This window comes from Podarcis vaucheri, assembly GCF_965113315.1.
Source record: "Podarcis vaucheri genome assembly, chromosome: 11".
NCBI lineage: Eukaryota > Metazoa > Chordata > Lepidosauria > Squamata > Lacertidae > Podarcis > Podarcis vaucheri.
Window position 1 is genome coordinate 29,307,577 of NC_138749.1, and position 21,430 is coordinate 29,329,006.

At 40.0% G+C, this 21,430-nt stretch overlaps 1 long non-coding RNA gene across 7 annotated transcripts in view; it reads right to left on the reverse strand.

Annotated features, from left to right (window-relative positions):
• LOC309514725 overlaps positions 1–21,430 on the reverse strand; it is a 152,427-nt gene that overhangs the window by 91,437 nt on the left and 39,560 nt on the right. Inside the window, exon 3 of one of the 7 annotated variants that reach the window (XR_014212126.1) lies at positions 13,318–13,409. The exons of 5 other annotated variants lie outside the window; for them this stretch is intronic. This is a non-coding gene — a long non-coding RNA (uncharacterized lncRNA). Of the gene's footprint in view, positions 1–8,157; positions 8,215–13,317; positions 13,410–21,430 lie in introns of all 7 variants that reach the window. One more of the 7 variants, XR_014212131.1, reaches the window with a different exon arrangement.

Sequence of the window (21,430 nt, forward strand, 5' to 3'; positions counted from 1 at the left end):
AATCGAATGTGCAAATAGATCACATGTGAGTGGTTCCCCTTCCTGAGTATACCGGGTAGTGCATTCAAAGCCCCTTGTGGCAAAGCTCAAAAAAATGAACATCCTACAGATCAACAGTACTGGAGGTGGTACAAGAGGTTTGGATTCACTCATTCCCCCTGCCAAACAGCTGATCAGCAGGATTTTAGCTTTTTAAAAGTGAGCTGTGCACACAGTGTTGGATTGGAGCCTGGATTATTAAATTGTCAAGAGTGTCAATTTGGCTTCTTCATACACCTTGACTTCCTAAACTCACCAATCCCAACTCATTTATCTCTTTTATGGAAAAATAACTTAAAACTATTTGTTTCTAGCTAGGATGCCAAAACATTATACAGATTTAGTCTAGAAGGAAGCATGTGTTTAAACACACATGCAAACAAACACATTTGTGCTTTGAGTTTAACAGCTCATTTTCAGTTTTTAAAAAAATTTTCTGATTTATCTTGCTGTAAACTTCTTTTATTTAATTAATTCCCTCAATTCACATTTTATTGATCCTCAGTACTACAACACGGAAAACATAACTGTAGATAATACAGTCAGGACTCATTTTACATAAATAATTCGGAAAACACATACTTAGCCAAAAAACTGCAAGAAAATACATTCTTTTCCCACAGGAGCATTGCAGAAATAGAGTACTTGACTGGTGTCTCAAAGAGCACCGTTTAAACTTCCTCATAGGAATGAATAAGAATGAATAGAAAACAAAGAACAAAAATATCAGTGATAAATTGTAATGAACAATAACGGGCAAGGAACAAGTACTATATAATATTAATATTAATAATTTATTATTTATACCCCGCCCATCTGTCTGGGCTTCCCCAGCCACTCTGGGCGGCTTCCAAAAAAAAATATTAAAATACTGTGCTACAGTACTACTGAAACAGATATCACAGCGCTGTAGAACTGGAGCCAGAAATCTTGAATGAGCCTTCCCACAGTACTTTGCCAGTCCCACAGCGCACGTGTGTGTGTGTGTGTGTGTGTGCGCACACACACACACACACACACACACCCCACAGTGCTTGTAGCACATACCTTGGAAAACAGATATGTTTTAATTCTATGATCTGTTCAAAATGTTTTATCTCCTCTTCTTATCGTTCAAAAAGAAAATGGCCTTTGCACCACCCAATTATATATGTTGACAAGATGGAAACTATAACCAATGAAAGGGAGAAATTAAACAATTGATTATTTACCAAATATAATATACATTGTCTTGATAAAGACACATATAAGGTAAATCACTTTGAGGTGCCTCATTGGAAGCACTTTATAAATGTAATAACAACAAAAACAATACTGTACGGTGTCAATTTTATAACTGCCCATGACAGTAAACATACTGATTCCCTTTTTGCCAAACCAGTGTGGCTTAGTTGATCGAGTGTTGTACTTGACTTGGAACTCCTGCTTTCAGATCTGTGTTTAATTATGACCTCCCTGGATGGTATTGAGCTCTTAACCACTCTCAGTTCCTTAACACTTGGAATATCTGTTAATCTGTTTGACAAGGCTGGAGTGAGAATGCAAAGCACTTTTCTTCACCTGTCCTTGGGTTGGGGCAGCCCAATGTTTCATATCAAGTGGGCCACAAGAGTACTTCAACACAGAATCCATGGGCTGCACAATGCCTTGTCACACATGCAAAGGGTGGGGAGCAAGCCCAAAATTTCACACACACACACACACACACACACACACACACACAGCCCTCGTCCCAGAGCCCTCCCACTCTTTCACAAAGCAGGGAAAGCACTAGCTAGGTTTTGGGAAGGAGGCAGGAAGACTCTTGGTCCCTGTCAGAGCCTTCACATCTCCTTCCCAAAGCCCAATTTCTCACTTACCCGGTCTTGGTAGGCAGCACGAGAGCTGGGGGCATCAAATGTTGTTGAGGGCCACCAAAAAAAACCTTAGGGGCCACATGCAGCCCTTGACCCATGTGTTTGACCACCCTGCCTTGGGTGTAACTGGCATCACAGTGGAGCTGTGACAAAACTCCCACAGATATTAATTACCCTTTGGTACTTTTATATTAGTACCTCAGTGGCTGGTGTGTGTCTCTCTTCTTGTCTTTGCTGTTCATTCCCCCATTCCTTCTTACAGCACTTTGCCTTCTCCTCTGGTTTAATCTTCCAATCTCTTCTGTCCCCTTCCTCTCCCTTTGGAGTAGGCCCTTCTTAGTGCACATTAACATGTGTCATGAACATTAATGAACAACTCCAGAAGAAAGGAAAAGAGGAAAGGAAAGGGAAAAAAGCAGTTCGGCACTGCTGTCAGTTTTTAACTAATTCCTGCAGACAGCCCTGAATTCCATGGTGTTGGTTACAGCTGTGAAATCGCGATAAGCTAAGGCCCTGCTGTGTTCTCTACCTTTTCATCAGTTCGTGCATGGCCTGAATGTTGAACAGTCACACCATGTTGAGAAAGACTAAATTCTTGTCGTAGCCTTTGAAAAGAGAACCTATGTGAACAGTTCCTCTTTTTCAGGGAACAAGCTTCCCAACATAGCAGGTCTATAGTAAAACTGATTTTGCTTAATTAGCTATTCTCAAGAAGGAAGAAAGCATTATTTAACATTGTACCAAGTTATTTTCTTGTGTGAGTCATATTTTGTAACTTGCTATTATAGAATGCCCAGGTGACATAGCAATCATCAGCTGGAAACACAAATGCATTCAATATGGGAGAGAATATTTAAAAGAAACTGAAATAGTAATGTATAATTATTCTAACTAGGATTATCACTTGCTTAAAGTGATCTTAACCAACATCATATGAATTTTAGAGGATTAGATTAAATATGCAGATGAGAAAAACAAGTTTTATCACCAGCACTCCACACTTGGGCATTAGTGGTAGATGATTTTGTCTACCTGGGTTCCACAATAACCAAAACCTCTCCATCGATGCTGAGCTGGACAAGCAATGGCTCGCCTCTCTAAAAGGGATGGGAGAATGTGATGCTAACATCCAATACCAAGATGAAGGCCTACCAGGCTTGCGTGTTGAGCATGCTGCTTTATGGAAGTACCGGTAAGTTGTGGGCAACTTACAACTGCCAGGAGCAATGCCTCAATGCCTTCCACATGTGCTGTGTCAAGATAATTTTGGGCATCACACGGCAGGACAGGGTCTCAGACAAAGAAGTGCTCTCCCAAGCTCACATTCCCAGCATGTTCACACTCGTTTTGATCCACAGCCCCCTTCACGCCTGCCATATCACCCTTCCTGATGTAAATCACTTTGAATTGTTTTGGGTTTTTTTACAATTAACTGTTCTATAAATGTTATGCAATGAATAAATGTTAGTAGGCCATGGAGATTTCTGCAGTGGCATTGAGGGTGCATCAGATGTTGCAGCTCCTGCTCTGAGTTCAAACTTCTCTTTCAAGCTTTAAAAGTGAGATCTGATACTTTCTATGGCCCTTGGGATGCCCCCCACCCCACCCCAGGGACCACAAGACTGCAGTGTTAATCAATTTCTATGCTGCCTTTCAGTGCTAACAACAATAAAAATAAACCAGTAAGTAATCAAACACAAACCAGTCTCAGCAGAGACTCTTCTATAGCTCCTTCCATCCTCCCTTGTAGGACCCATCTTTTTGGAATTATCTCCTAATGGAAGCATAGTTGCTGTCAACGTAGCTATTCTTTTGTGCCAGGCAAGGATTATTTTAAACATCCAGGCATTTAATACATTTTAGTGTCATGAATAGTCTTTAGATTTGCATTCATGCAATGAATGCCACATTTAACTTGGCATTGAGTGCTACTACGCCACCAAGTCTGCCTTGCTCAATCTGAATGAAGTTTATAAATTTAGTAGTTAGAACTACAGGACTGAGAGTGAACTAAGGCAGATGTCTGTGCAGCACCCTTAATATATTAGCCTGTATCAACAGGTTTACAAAAAGCCACAAGCTGAAAGCAGCAGAGCAAAGCACACCATGGCAGTAGAACCTTAAGTCAAAGAGATACCATGAATTGCTACTTGTGTGAACAAATCATAACATGGAGGGAGGGGGGACTTAAGTTTTTGATAACTATAAACTTCATTATAGTCAGCAAAAGTGCTTGACACTGACGTTTAATTGTATTCAGTTTATCTATTAATATTATACACAGATCTGCCAGCCAGTATTCTAAATGCCTACTTTGCCTTCAGTTTTGCCGAATAAGCAATTTAGCTCCCTTCCATTGTGTTCAATGTCGCAGCGTTTGCAGTAGTATTTCAGAGCATTGATTAGTTTGTGCTATGCTAATTTTTAGCACAAAGGGAGAATTGATTTACTTCAAGCTTGGCCTGTCTTAGCACTGAACTGGAAATAAGTCCATCGGAAATATGGAAAATGAGCAGTCACGTTAACAGCTGGATAAATGACTTGACATTTGTGAGCTATAAAGTATTCGATGGATAAAAAGGATTTACCAATTAAAATAAAACATCAACCCTCCCATTATTTAGTAAAGGAAAAAACAATACTGATTGTGGATTTCTATATAAACCTCTGAATGGATAGTTCACATAACAGCAGGTAGCATCAACTGTATAATTCAGCCACTCCTTTGGGGCATGCAACTCTGCTTTTCTTAATGGAATACATGTTTGATACACTAATAGCTCTGTTATTTGGTTGCTAGCTATCTGAAGTGACTGGTACCCTGATTCTATGGATAAGAATGGCTGAAAGTGGACACCAAAATGCATTAGTCATCATATCACTGTTATCTCTAGCAGCATCTTATAGCAAGAGAATTGGGACAGATCTGTTATACACTCCCCCCCCCCATTTATGTGTGGGTTACATTCCAGGTCATCATGCACATCAGAGAGGTGTTGCACCCTCTTCCAGTGCTGAACATGATGCACATATGCACAGTTGTGATTGCATTGAACGCAAGCAAATTGAGAATTGTCTGTACTTTGCTATGTTTCAACACAAATGCAAATTGCTACTATGTTATAAGAGATATATTTGTTGGTTTTCTAGCAGAAGAGCATATAACCTACTACATACATAAGTTTTCCCACTCTTGTTGTCTCTCTTATGTATATCCCATTCCAGTTTCTGTTGTTCAAACCTTCTGGGTTTCTAGAATCTGAGCTTGAAAGAAAATTCAGATGCATGGTCACCTGAAATGCTGCAGAACACCAAGAAAAATATAAACTATTTGTTCAGGTTTGTGTAAAGCTTAAAATCCCTCGAACAGCACAGCCATGCAGAACATGGACCTAATCTACTGTCTGGCAACAGGGAAGTAGGGACCAGACTTCCTAACTGTACAAGAAGGGATGGAAAGCTCTGTCCTGCTTGTTGATAATAGTGGGGTTTGTTCTGCTGGTTCTTGTTTTGTTTTGTATTATTTGCTAAGCAACAGATTGAAGGTCTAAGCAAAGTGAAAGCAGGGCATTAATATTGTTAAGCCTGTCATTCCTCTGTGCAGCAAGATGTTTCAGAACCATGTACAAATATACAAGTTGTGTATAAATGGAGACAGACAACATGTTGCCCTCTAAATGTTGAATTACATCTCCCACCAGTGCCAGCCAGCATGGCCAGTGGTGAGGCCTGATGGGAGTTGAAGGTGAACAACATCTGGAAGGCATCATATTAGCTATCACTTGCTTAAGCACTGCAACAGACTTGAAGGAGGTGGTATAATGCTTAGTTCTTGGGCACGGTAATCCAAGGAAAAGCATTCAGTATTGAGAAAATATGCATGAATAATAAGGGGGCATTTCCTCGGGTCTTCTGGAAAAGTGAAACAGTGTAACATTTTTTGCCAGATATTATGGACAAAACTTGGATGTGTTCACACCTATTTTCTGGGGGGGGGGGAGTAGTTTAATTTCACAGTACTTTATGATAGTCAACTGTGGATGCACAACAGTGAGCAATTTACTCCCCACTGTATCTTGAAAAGTACAGACACCATTATTTGCCTCAGTTCCTCAGACTCCTTTCCTGGGAAAATTATTTTAGGCATAGGGATCCCTCCTACATCTCCCACAGTGAAGAAAGACTAATGCAAATAATTCATTTAGCTTCTCTGGATTCTCCTTGTCCTTCTTTAGCACACTTGTTACTCTCTTGCCATCTGAAGGTCCAATCACCTCCCTGTCTAGTATCCTGCTACTAATGGTATCTTTATGTGCTCCTCAATTTTGTTTTTGTATCTGTTATTATCTACTTGTTTGCATGCATTTTGAGATCTGCTTTGTTCTCATTTGAAAAAGACTTCAGTATTTTGAAGGAAGCCTTCTTGCCTCTAATAGTTACCTTAACTGTGCTTAACCATGCTGATACCTCCTGATCTGCATTATGTGAGTTTGTGTGTGTATTTAACAGAAGTCTTCCACAAAGACAATCTTCTGCAAAACCTTCACATTGTTGTTATTTTTAAAAACTGATGCATGTTGCAATTATATTACAGACATGTCTTCAGAATGCAACAATCTGTGGAAATGGACATGCACATATGGCATGGGCTGAAAGAAACAAAATGGCTAAATAGTGCTCACTTGAAGAGCAAACCGCAGCAGGGGGTATGACGACAGACAACACCCACTGAAATGTAACCACATTTGTGACAAACCACCCACCCAAACCTGGGATTTTGGTACTAACAAGTTTGCACATCAACAGTAGACGCAAATGCATAACCAATTATTTTTATTGGATTAAATGTAACAAAAGCACAGGTTGGTATTCTGATGTGGAAACACTGCATAAAACTTGCATAAAGTCCTGAGATTCTATGACAAACTTATCTGAAATCACACTAAAAACATGTGTCAGAGCTGCTTCCAGATCCTAGCTCACAGAGGATCACGCTAGCCAGCAATCACTTTGTAAAAGTCTTTATTGAGTTACAGTTTCCATTCTCCAGCTGCTGCGTGCAACTCTACGTCTTATGGGTTAGACCGGCGAAGCTCCGTCTGAGTCTCCGCCCCTTGTACACCAACTTAATATCCTAGCCTTACTCCACCTTTTCCGCCTGACTGTTCTTCTCTGGGTCCCTCTGCCCCCCGGGGTCTCTTCCTTCCTGGATTCTTCTGACGCTGACCCCCCGGACCCTCCTGCCTCCTTGCGCCGGGCTTTAGGACCTGGCTCCCTTTCCGGGCTGCTTACTGCGCCACCTTCCTGTGCATTTGAATTTGGCGCGCGCGCCCAACCTTCCACTTTCCGTCTGACCGTTTCTTCGCTCCCCGATGGAGGTGTGGCCACTCCTGACTCGTGCCCTCCCTCCTGTTGTGAGCTGCCAGCGCTTGATACCTGACGCCCTTCCTCTCCCCTGCTCTCTGTTGGTGACGCTGGTCCCGATTTCCAACTGCTCCCCTCTGAGCCCCCTCTGGCCCTTTCTTCCTGGGGTGTCCCCCTAGGCTCCCCCCTTGCCCTGGCCACTGGTGCTCCTTTCTGTGAATCTTCTGATTCACTGGAAAGACTCGGAGATCTCGGGTCGTCGTCATCACTCATCCTTTCTTCTGCCTCCTCCCCCTCGCTCTCTGTTTCCTCCCTTGCCCTTGCCTCTGCTCCTGAACCCCTGACAACATGTATTTAGTATTTCTCTCTGTGATAATTATCAACTGTGATCTGCTGATGGGCAACACTCTACACTGGGCTGTACATGTTAGACATTACATACGATATTGGGCTGAGCCCAGGCATTAAAAGAGGGACTCGGGTATGTGTAACAACTTTGGCTTTAATTAAGCCAAAGCCAAACCTGCTCCTGCCAACCTAGCAGTTCGAAAGCACGTCAAAGTGCAAGTAGATAAATAGGTACCGCTCCAGCGGGAGGGTAAACAGCGTTTTCGTGAGCTGCTCTGGTTTGCCAGAAGCGGCTTAGTCATGCTGGCCACAGGACCCGGAAGCTGTACGCCAGCTCCCACGGCCAATAAAGTGAGATGAGCACCGCAACCCCAGAGTCAGCCACGACTGGACCAAATGGTCAGGGGTCCCTTTACCTTTTTTACCAAACCTTATTTTCTTAATTACAGGCAGGCAACATAAGGCTTGCAGGCTGCATCCAGTTTTTCCCAACTGAGACAACCGCATAAGTTTAGAAATCAAAGCTGAATGAAAAGCAAAAGGTACTTACAGCATATGTAATCTGTAGAGCCCGAAGGGACCCTCAGGCGTTATCTAGTCCAACCCCCTGGAATACAGGAATCACAGGTGAAGAATCCCTGGCAGGTAGACGAAAGAGGTCAACCACCTTCCAAGGGAACCCATTTCACTGTTGAACAAGTTGCCCTGTCATTTTACCAGGAAAAGCTTTAACAGGCTGGATGCAGCCATTAGGCAAATCAGTCTCCCTTGCTCTAAAGTTGCCCCAAAATCAACAATCGTTGTTTAGGATGTGAAGCTAGCCATACAATTATACTGCTTGTGGGACTCCACTTTATTGCAACAGTCCTGTAAAATCCACATTTCCAGGTACACAAGATACATCATGCAAAACGTCATTTAATAATCTAAGGTGTTTTGTGCAATCTGTCATCCTATTGCACAGATGTTTTTGAGCAAGTGGCTGTGATAAAAAGAAAACCCAGAGAGAATAAAAGTATCCTTTTCGCCCGGATGCCAACAGTGGACAAAAACAGTCCTATGAATTTGCCTCTAACCTGTAATTTTAACACACAACCTTTTATTTGGTACTGATTAAGTTGATCTCTACTCTTCTTTTCTCCAAAATCCTCTTCTCTAATTGTATTTGTTGCTTGAGTAACAAATGTTCACCAGAACATTCAATGCTAAATTCTCAGTGCTGTGGTTTTTGAAGAGTGGAGAAAGGAAACTACATGGAGTTTTGTATACCAATGGGAGATATTGCATGTAAACCTGAGGAAATTATGCTGGCATTGTTTAAGAAGCTCAGATAGCTACATTTAGAACAGTGCACAGTTTCAGTCACCTTATTACAAAAGGATGTTCCAGGAATGGAGAATGTACAGCAGGCGGTAACAAGATGCATACAGGGATTTGAGGCTCTTAGTTATTCAGCAAGTTATCCTTCAGCAAACGAGAGATTAAGAGGGAACCTCATTAAAGTATAGAAAATTCCAAGGGGAATAGTGAGGATAATTGTTTCAAGGCAATTTGAGATAGTGTCAAATACAAGAACAAGGGGGCACCAACTTTTGATAAAGAACTTCAAGCAGACAGTTTTTACATAGAGAGTAAATTATGTACTGCAATGAATAAATGATCAAAAGCTTCTAAAATAAATAGCTACAGACCTTTTAGAAATCAGCCAATATGAGTCCTGTATTTCAAAATGTATGCTTCTAAGATCCAAGTTTTTATTATGTTTGTTTCATCCTTTACAGCTACCTAACCAGCCACCTTGCATATTTATATGGATATCCCTATTCTAATCTCAAAAACAAAGACTATCAGTGCAATGGGAAAGGTATTTTTTAAAAGTGGCAAAAATGAAGATCAGGAGGCTGGAGCACTTTCCATGTGAAAAAAGCCTATAGTGTTTTGTGCCTTTTAATTTTAGAAGGATATGGTTAACAGTACAATCCTATGCATGCCTACACAGAAGTAGATGCAAGTGAACTCAGTGGGGTCCCAGGCAAGTACGTACGTACAGCTTACTGTTGTAATCCTTATCCTACACCAGGGGTCAGCAAACTTTTTCAGCAGGGGGTGGGTCCACTGTCCCTCAGACCTTGTGAGGGGCTGGAGTATATTTTGAAGAAAAAAATGAACGAATTCCTATGCCCCACAAATAACCCAGAGATGCATTTCAAATAAAAGCACACATTCTACTCACGTAAAAATACCAAGCAGACCCCACAAATAATCCAGAGATGCATTTTAAATAAAAAGACACATTCTACTCATGTAAAAACACGCTGATTCCCGGACTGTCCGTGGCCCGGATTTAGAAGGTGATTGGACCGGGTCAGGCCCCAGGACCTTAGTTTGCCTACCCATGTCCTATAGCCTACATTTTACAGGTGAAATTCGAAAAAATAGAATATCGTGGAAAAATTCATTTATTTCAGTAATACAACCTAAAAGGTGAAACTAATATACAAGATAGACTCATGACATGCAAAGTGAGATATGTCAAGCCTTTATTTGTTATAATTGTGATGATTAGGGCATACAGCTGATGAAAACCCCAAATTAACAATCTCAGAAAATTAGAATATTAAATGAAATCAGCAAAACAAGGATTGCAAATAGAGCACTATTGGACCTCTGAGAGGCAGAAGCATGCATATGTACTCAGTACTTGGTTTGGGTCCCTTTTGCATCAATTACTGCCTCAATGCGGCGTGGCATGGATGCTATCAGCCTGTGGCACTGCTGAGGTGTTATGGAAGACCAGGATGCTTCAATAGCAGCTTTCAGCTCTTCTGCATTGCTCAGTCTCATGTCTCTCATCTTTCTCTTGGCGATGCCCCATAGATTCTCTATGGGGTTCAGGTCAGGCGAGTTGCTGGCCAATCAGGAACAGTAATCCCATGGGCATTGAACCAGGTTTTGGTACTTTTGGCAGTGTGGGCAGGTGCCAAGTCCTGCTAGAAAATGAAATCAGCATCCCCATAAAGCTCGTCTGCGGAAGGAAGCATGAAATGCTCCAAAATCTCCTGGTAGACAGCTGCGTTGACCCTGGACTTAATGAAGAACAGTGGACCAACACCAGCTGATGACATGGCTCCCCAAATCAACACAGACTGTGGAAACTTCACACTGGACTTCAAGCATCTGGCATTCTGTGCCTCCCCAATCTTCCTCCAGACTCTGGGTCCTTGGTTTCCAAATGAGATACAATAGTTGCTCTCATCAGAAAAGAGGACTTGGGATCACTGAGCAACAGACAAGTTCTTTTTTCCCTTTAGCCCAGGTAAGACGCTTCTGAAGTTGTTTCTTGTTCAGGAGTGGCTTGACAAGAGGAATACGACATTTGAAGCCCATCTCCAGGATCCGTCTATTTGTGGTGGCTCTTGATGCACTAACTCCAGCCTCAGTCCACTCCTTGTGAAAGTCTCCAACATGTTTGAATGGTCTTTTCCTGACAATCCTTTCCAGGCTGCGGTCATCCCTGCTGCTTCTGCACCTTTTTCTTCCACACTTTCCCCTTCCGTATAACTTTCCATTAATGTGCTTCGATACAGCACTTTGGGAACATCCAACTTCTGCAATTACAGTGGTACCTCGCAAGACGAATGCCTCGCAAGACAAAAAACTCGCTAGACGAAAGGGTTTTTTGTTTTTTGAGCTGCTTCGCAAGACGATTTTCCCTATGGGCTTGCTTCGCAAGATGGAAACATCTTGCAAGTTTGTTTTCTTTTTCTTAACACCGTTAATACAGTTGCGACTTGACTTCGAGGAGCAACTCATAGAACGCGGTGTGGTAGCCTTTTTTGAGGTTTTTAAAGACTTTGGTGATTTTTGAAGCTTTTCCAAAACTTTCCCGACACCGTGCTTCGCAAGACGAAAAAAATCACAAGACGACAAAACTCGCGGAACGAATTAATTTCGTCTTGCGAGGCACCACTGTACCTTTTGAGGCTTTCTCTCCTTATGGAGGGTCTCAATGATGGCTTTCTGCACAACTGTCAGGTCAGCAGCCTTCCCCATGATTGTGCTTCCTACTGAACCAGACTGAAAGACCATTTAAAGGCTCAGGAACCCATTGCAGGTGTTATGGATTGAATAGCTATTGCACCTTTTCACAATATTCTATTTTTCTGAGATTGTTAATTTGGGGTTTTCATCAGCTGTACGCCATAATCATCACAATTATAACAAATAAAGGCTTGACATATCTCGCTTTGCATGTCATGAGTCTATCTCATATATTAGTTTCACCTTTTAAATTGAATTACTGAAATAAATGAACTTTTCCATGATATTATAATTTTTTGAGTTTCACCTGTATTTGTATACTACGTTTCTCCTCAGGAGGAACTCAAAGCAGCAACAAACCAACAAAACAGTACAAAACATTATCTGACAATTCAGTAAATAAGCAATATCCATAAAATATATTAATAAGCAAAAGGGTAATAGAACACACACATATTTTAGCTACAAAATATACATTTACACACTCACTCCAGCAGCCAATATACAGTGTAATGTTCAAGATGAAAAATCCACCATAGAGTCAGAAAAAAGTCATGAAAAAGTAGTCACCACCAATTAATTTGGCAATTGCACAGAATAAAAATGGCCACCATACTCCAAACCCCATATCATTCCTGCTCCACCCTCTCACTACACTTTGGTACAAAAAAGGAGATGCTAGTCACATTGTTCTTGCCTGTCCTCTGTATGACTTTGCTCCCAAGAAACATTATTACTTATCATTGTTTTTAAAATCACTATAACTATGTTTTGAAATTCCTCTTTTAAAATAATTTATTATAGCCCCTTAAATACATTAGAAAATCCATCCAACTGTTTATGGTAGACTTAGTAGCTTTCTATAAAAAGAAATTCATATATATAAAGGAAAATTATTGGTTGCAAAGATCCAGGTTTGGGGCAAGTACTCTTTGGTGAGAGAACCCCTGCCTGCAGAGATTTAAAATCACAAAATATGCAGCAAAGCATAGAAATCTAAGTCGTAAAACCTTTAAAATATGCCTTCCAAGGAAGTTCCAGAATTGCCCCCTTTAAAAGTAATTTACAAAGGTTCCCTTTCACCCCAGCATAATCCACGTTTGGCAAGTTAAAAAAATTGCTCAATTACTAACTCTTCAAAAGTCTGGCTCATATGCTTTTCCATACATCAGTCAGAAAAGTTGCACAGGTATTAAAAAACTTAGTTATAAAGTGGTAAACGTTCCTAGATTATTCATATAAGAACTCAAGGATGGCAGGTGAGAACCACGTGATTGAGAAGGCGCAACCAGCTCAAATCTCTTCATGCACTGAGCTTCTCAGTTAGACTCCATACAACAATAGACATAATTACCTATTTCCTCCCAAAGTGAGGGCAAGTGACCCTGCTAAACCTGGCAGGACAGCTACTTTATGGTATTAACCCATTCATGCATTGATTTGACTTAAGCATGTTGGTGATATGTCTTACGGGACATGCTCGTTGTGTTTTTGTATATTCTGTTGGAAGCTCGCCAGAGTGGCTGGTGCAACCCAGTCAGATTGACGGGTTCAAAAAATAAGTTATTGGTTGTTGTTGTTTCTATTTTAATACTAAAATTACATTTTCTGCATTTCCTAAATTACACATTGGAGCTATTGTACCATGCTCTCACATACTCACACATACCTTTTCTTTCTTTGTGTTATTTTTAACATAACATCTAGAGTCTTCTTCAGACTAGAAGTTTATCCATCAAAAATTGTTGTGTGAGCCTGAGTCTGTGGAAAAAACATAAATCAGAAAGTGTAACACTATTCTCTTCTACTTGTAGTGGTGTCAATTATGATACTATGTGAATGCCTTTTGATACCATTAGACTGGAGTTGCATGACACATCTGGCAGCTTTTTTTCCTTATCAATTACAACAGATACACTAGCTATATTGAAATCATTTTCATCTTGTTTTTGTTAATCTACTTCTTAGTTAGTGCACTGCCTGAACCAGATTGCAGAACGTTGTCTGTTTGAAGAACTGAAAGACTGATAGGTGTCTTTTAACTTCTTTTAAAGTTCCTTTTGTTTGAATTTCTGGCATGAGATTTATGCTTTAGAGGCAGACACTGGAGAATGGGGTGTGTATGTGAACGAGGCAGATATTTTGAGACTGTAAATCCTACAAGTATCATGGGCTTCAATGTCCCTTGGTATCAATGTCCCTGGTTATGACAGTGCTTTGTCTCTCCCTCATGCCTAGTTATATAGTAGAGCTGTTGCTTTCAGGTCCTGCTTCTAGGTTTACTGGAGACATCCATTTGAACACTGCAGGAAGCAGGATGCTGGACTTAGAAGGACCCTCGGTAAGATCCAGCACACCTTTTTTTTTTTTTTTTTGACAGCTTGCCTAAATTCGTGGTGAGTTGTGCATACAGCACAACTGTGAGCATGGCATTATGCTTCAACACTGGAAGGAGAATTTACCTTCCATACAACAATAGATTAACGCTTTGCTGTCCTTGTCCTTATTTGAAGTGGCAATGTATTGACAAAAGTGCAAAGAAGATAAATACAATAACATCTGGTCAGCTTCGGGAGATTTATATATCATAGCTGCAGTTCAATGTATTTGTATTTCCAATTTAGATAGTCAAAATACATTAACCCATGTCCCTTTCCCTATTTTATCTCTTCCTTTTTAATTTTTGCTTGAATGTTACTCTGTTTGCATTGTTTAAAAAGTTGTAGTAGAAAGCTAAAGCTTTTTTAAAAAACAGTGAGCATGGCCAGTATCCCACCAAATGGCAAACAACATTTCCCCCTTAGACTGCCCCTCTCCACTCACTAAAAACCAGGCTACATAGACAACAGCCACTTGCAAGTCAAGACTATGGAAACAGGCAGTGCTGGGATAATGTGCATACTTCCAAAACTAAAGCTACTGGGATGTGAGAGTCAGTGACTAGCCTTGTAGATGTAGGAATCCCAAGTTCAAAACTCTGTGGTGGGCTTGTCACTGTCATCAGTCTACATTGGGCTGCCTCTTGCATCAAGTAGCCACTTACATCTGAGCTGCTCATGAATTGGTCAGTGTTATTGTTTATTAAGCCCAACTTATATTATGCATGCATACAATACATATAAAAGATTCAAGCTCGTGTAGTACTGGATTTTTGCAGCAGCATAATTTTACAGGTATTAATACAATAGTATTTGTATACAGCTGTGTGAATTGCTGAATGAATCTGTTTACGTGCTGGTTACTTTAGGAAACCTGGAGTGCATATGGTTATAATATAATAATGATGCATGTAAGTAAAAAAGCTGAACCAGTAAAAGAAAAATGCTTTTTGTTGAGATCAAGGACGGAGATGGGGAATTAGAGGGGAAAATATCTGTGTGGTTAAGCTCAAGATTTTCTGAAAGTTCCATCCCTAGTTAGATAGTTTCCCCTGCTGCTGGCATAGCATTCCTATAAAGGAACAGGATTTGACCATAAAAGTGAAATATAAATGGTAACAAAAATTTAGATACTACAGATATGGATGGTGCTATTATTGTTGTTTTCAAGTGATAAAATTATAATAATAGAAAATAATGACTACATGGCACACATAAAGTGCATAAGGTTGTTCATTTTTGCTCACACAGAAAACCTTCCTAGAGTAACTTGGCAATTGAGGTTGCTGAATACAGCTTTCAAAAAACTCTTCCAGTTTTATGTGTGGAATTGTTACTTAAGATGTAAATTCTCAGTACTGACGGCCTTTTTATGTACAGCTTGCTTGGAAACAATATTTTAAAATAATCTCTTTTAAATATTAGAATAATCTTCTTTTGAAAATAAGGCATTTCCTTCCTTCCTTCCATCCCTCTTTCATACTGTTCCAGCTCATCAAAACTAAGAGAAGGTTTAATAGACGCAACATATTTTCTGATGATCTTTAAGATGCCAAAACCACTGAATGGATGTCAGATTGCCATCAATGTGACTACTGAACAACCATCACAGTTCTGAGACGGAACTTCTGATTATAAAGTAATGTGAACAGATTTCACTTGTCTATCTATTTCCATAGCCATCACTTATACACAGCTTATCTGGAGTAGCATGGGGTGTGTGGAGAGATGGGTAATGTTCCACTTTAAAAGAAAAATATGGGTGAAAACATATTGTGCAATTTCCCCCCACTTTCTGTAAGTGAGTTTTATTAAGAGTTTGAGCAAGCTCTAGTTTACAATATATTCAGAACCATATGTATGCATTAATTAAAGGAATGTAGAGGAGGAGAAGGAGACCTGAGAAAATAACAAAGCAGCAGTGAATGCGTGCAATGATTTTTCATTCTGTTTCGCTTCAGCTCTGCCCCTGCAACAGAGGATCTAATCAATCTGCCGGCTATTAAGTTTGTTAATTGATAATGCATACTAATTAGGCTGTGCGCAGTTACTTAAGAGACTTTGCTAAGGTGATTGTAGGCACAAGTCCAAATGGAGTTTAAAGTATTCTGTGTGAGGTTAAAACCCATCAACCAGAATAGATGGATTTTATATTATAACAGAAGGCACAACATACTCCTAAACGCTTAATGTATTTCACAGCTATCTATTGTTACATACCTTATGTCAATCAAACAATTAGATATTAGGACAACCACTACAAGCTGGAACGAAATCATGTAAGTAAAGCATATATATGAGAGATGTGGGGTGTGTGGTGGGCGGATTCAAGCAAAGGGGGAATAATTGATTTTCCTCATTTATTTTGGGGAAAATAGTATCTTTCTCTACTGCAGGGTGGAAACAGCCCCTTGTGAGAAAGCCGGCTACTTCTGTTTTATGAATACTTAAACAATGCCACATAAAACTGCCATGCTTTTCTGCCTTTGTTCAACAGGGCAATAAACTAGAAGCTGTAAACTACAGAAACTATACAAACTAATAAACTCAAATTCAAATAGTTTGTATATTAATGCACTTTAATCACATCTGCCAGCTCTTGTACTTTGCGTGGGAGGCACCAATTTTAAGGCAGTTCTCCCTTCCAGCTGGTACTTAAATCTGAGCTCTAGACTTTAATCTTTGATGCATTCTAATCCTCAATTTAGTTAATCTGATATTTTCTGAACGACGCTACCAGCAATTAAGGCAAGATCTGTAAGCTGAGCTTGCTGAATTAAAGCAAAATACCATTGCTTCACTTTCATTAAGCTGCTAGATTTTATACCATCAGTTTTTGTTTCATTGTGATTTCGCATTTGTGTGTTTTATTCATTGTTGTAAATACCTTTAAAATTTGTAAGCTGCTTTGTGTATCCTTGATTCATTTTTAAAGTGGGATATAAATAATTGTAATATAATAAATAAGTCCTCTGGCAAGTCGTACTGCAGAAATAACATCCACAAATGATGAAACTCACCAAGAAAGAAAGGAAGCTTCTTCAACATGAGACTTATAGGGAGCAATCAGGATTATTTACTACTGAACAATGCGCTCTGCAGCTAAATAGGGCATGCAGATTATGTACAGTTCCAAGAATCTACCAATTTCAGGTTGACTACTACCCTGGCATTAACAAGGGTGATTTGGATTACTTTTTCCTTTTTTGTGGGTTAGAAACAGCACTCTTTTTCTTTTTCCACATGCAAGTCTACACAACTTGCAATCACACAATTCCTCTCCTCCTTTACGCGCAACTGTAAGACCTATTTTTCAGCACATACTTTCTCCAACAATTTGAGCCTCACCTTACCACCACCTCCTCTGCCACCTGAATCCCCCTGCCCCATCCACAACACTCATTTGTCAATTTTGTCATGATTGTCAGGTTCATTAAACACAGACACCCATGAATGAGAAAGGAATAACAACTTCATTGCAAAGTATGTGTCCCATCATTATAATTGGGTTGACTGCTTCCAGTTTTAGGCCATCAGGTGAACAGAAAAAGTGGTTTTCATTTCACCATCTGGTAACTACTTCTTCTCAGAGAGTTTCAGTAGCCAATAACACAACCGACTTTGAGCTAAACACTATCCACAAAATTCCATGCAGCCCCCCCCCCTAGAATGTATTTAAATAAACAGATTTAAATATAATTTTTTCACCCTTCTTTAAAGAACTTAAGAAATTGCAGTGTGGCTTAGTACTGAGTATATTACATTTGTTTCATCTGGTGAAGAGAAGCTGTGCCCAAAATACATGCATGAAACATACAAAATACTCTTACATAGAGCTCTCACATCAAACAAACTGATTAGGTCCATTCTGCTTAAAATAAGGAATACTACAACAGCAGGTACTTCCAGACTACTCACTGGAGCCAATTTAAATAACTTATAATTTTTCTGCTCAAAGCTCAAACTAACCTGGCCAATTTCTGTGGGATATTTCCAGCCTCATATAACCAACACGTTTAACTCTAATTAATGCATGAAGGGATTAAGACCATAGAGTAAACTGTCCTGCCAGACTTAGTTAGGTCACACACCCTCACCTTTTGATTTCAACTAGCTACGTAATTTAAATTGTACAAGTTAAATGCACGTAAGATGCGACCAGATTACATTAATATCATACCTGTTTCAAAAACAGAACTGAACTTAAGATAGCTTACAAAGCAAATTTAAAGCCATTGAAATACAGCAAAAGCAGCATTTAACTACTAAAATAATAACGAGGAAGAGAAACAGCTGACGAAAATATTTAACAATAAACAAGGAAGCAAACTCACCCCCATTTTATCCTCACAGCAATCCTGTGAGGTAGTCTGAGAGATGGTGAGTGTTCTAAGGCACCCAATGAGTAAGAATCATAAAAAACATATCATCAAAGATTTTTCATGAAGCTATCAGTTACGCTTAAAACATCTGGGCAACTTAAAGTGAAGTAGATTTGCCAGAATACCATGTGATACGACCAAGATGGTATGAAACAAAGGATAGGACAAGATTCTTCTCAAACAAGTTCTCATATATTAGCCTGCTATACTTTCTGGACGCCTTGTAAAATGGTATAAGTACTGAAACATTGCCTTTGGTTTTATCACTGGGAGTTTTCAGGTTACGGCTTTTTGTGGAACAGAACATTTTCTGAGTAGCTGCTGCTCAATCCATGCAATTTCACCTTTCTATTCAGCAGAAAGTAAGTCAATTCATAGAATCACAGAATCTTAGAGTTGGAAGGGACTCAACGGTAACCTAGTCCAACCCCCTGCAATGCAGGAATCTCAACTAAAACATCCATGGCCTTCCAACATCTGCTTTAAAACCTCCAAGGAAGGAGAGTCCACCACCTTTCAAGGTAGTCTGTTCCACTGCCAAACAGCTCTTACTGTCAGAAAGTTTTTTCTGAATGTTTAGTCAGAATCTCCTTTCTTGTAACTTGAAGCCACTGGTTTGAGTCCTACCCTCTAGAGCAGGAGAAAACAAGTATGTTCCCTCTTCCATGTGACAGTCCCTAAGATATTTGAAGATGGCTATTGTATCTCCTCTGTCTCCTCTTTTCCAGGCTAAACATACCCAGCTCCTTCAAGCATTCCTCATCGGGCTTAGTTTCCAGACACTTAATCACATTGGTTGCCCTCCTCTGCATACGTTCCAGCTTGTAACTGCATTTGTGAAAACACTTGAACTTAAACACAAAACCTTTTGGATAGATCAAGCTTTAAATAGTAGACAAATGCCTTCACATCTTTCTGAATTCTATTATTGTCAAGATCTTTCAATTTGTGTACCTGCAACCTCCACATACTGTTTTGTGGTTATCCTTTGCTGTATCAAGATCTACCAAAGGATTTTTGGTTTTTAATATTTGCTTCAAGCTTGTTTGGTAGCTTCACCACTCACTACTATGCCTACTTTTACTGTGACTTGTCTGATATCTTCAGATACCCAACTCTACCTCTCTTTTAAATCGGAATCAATGAAGGCAGTGAATGTCCTGTGTGAGTGTCTGGAGATCGCTGGGGGATGGATTGAGGTTGAATCCTGACAAGACAGAAGTACTGTTTCGGGGGGACAGGGGGTGGGCGGGGATGGAGGATTCCCTGGTCCTGAATGGGTTAACTGTGCCCCTGAAGGACCAGGTATGCAGCCTAGGAGTCACACAGCTGTCCATGGAGGCACAGGTCAGTTCTGTGTCTAAGGCAGCTGTCTACAAGCTCCATCTGGTACACCAGCTGAGATGCTACCTGTCCACTGTCCCACCAAAGTGGTACATGCTTTGGTTATCTCCTGCTTGGACTACTACAACACGCTCTATGTGAGGCTCCCTTTGAAGGTGACTCAGAAACTACAACTAATCCAGAATGCGGCAGCTGACTAGTGACTGGGAATGGCCACCAGGACCATATAACACTGGTCCTAAAGGATCTTCACTGGCTCCCAATATGTTTCCAATCACAATTCAAAGTGTTGGTGCTGCCCTTTAAAGCTCTAAATGGCCTCAACCCAGTATACCTGAAGGAGCATCACCACCCCATCATTCAAGCTGGACAATGAGGTCCTCCTCTGAGGGTGTTCTGCTGGTTCCCTCAATGTGAGAAGCGAAGTTATAGGGAACCCCCCTTGAGGAATGCCCTTCCTTCAGATGTTATGGGGATAAAAAACTACATAACTTTTAGAAGACATCTGAAGGCAGCTCTGTATCAGGAAGTTTTTAACGTTTGATGCTTTATTCTACAGAGTATAAACAATAAAATTATTATTTATTTATTTATTTATTATTACCATGAAGTGAAGAACTGAAAGATTCAAAACATAGTTGGACGCATATGAAGCTGTGACTAAATCATTTTGTTAAAAGAGAACTAAAAAGCAAGAGTTTATTCTCTTAACTGATTCTCTGAATTAGGTAAAGAGTAACAAGAGTGTGCTTGCTTAATTTTATTTTTTATCACCTCAGAATAACTGCACACTCTCATGTACACTCGCTCATGCTGTAGTTTTAAGGATTATAATAAAAAAACCACTTCCCTTATATTCAGTGAGCAAACATTTGACTCATTATAGGTATCACAAAGTCCAACATCTCCAAAACTTCCTCCATGTTCACCTAACCATGACATGCTGGTGTAAATCATCTTGAGGGCTCAGGTGCCATGGGACTCGTTTTTTTGTGTATGCTTAACATGGTCAGGCTACCACTATGGAATTATATTAAAATATGTACCAGTTCACTTCTCAGTGCTCATGCTATCTTGGAAAATGTATTTATCTTTTGATAGCTCTGAGACTTACAATTACATCACTGTGTTTCTCTAAGTGTTAAATGTATTTGTCACCATACTTATAGACATTAATTCTTCTGTCCATTCATCTGCCTGTCCTTATTTTGTGGGAAATTAAAGCAAACCTCCTCTGAGACATTCAAAAATTATCTGTAAGCCCGCCGTGTATGCCATTTTTTCACATAACTTTGTGTATCCTGTTTCTTCGCAATGTGCCAAATATGGTATCTTTCCATGAAAACACATGCAGTCCCCATCATTATTATTTTTAAAACTTAATGTAAATATTCAGGCATTGATTCATTTACTTTGAATCAAGCATGGCTGCAAGGAACATGTTTGTGCTGTGTGTAGAAGTAATATTTTGCTCCAAAAATATCTTAATAGAATCACTTCTATTCAACAGCTTCATCATTAGGAACATGGGAAGCTGACGTGCCATTTCAAAGGAGTACATAGAGGCAGTGGTTCTCCAGGGTTTCAGGAAGGAGTCTTTCCCAGATTTACCTAGGACTTTTTAAATGTTAAACACATGCTCTACCACTGAGCTACACCCCTTCATTGTTGTTGAAGT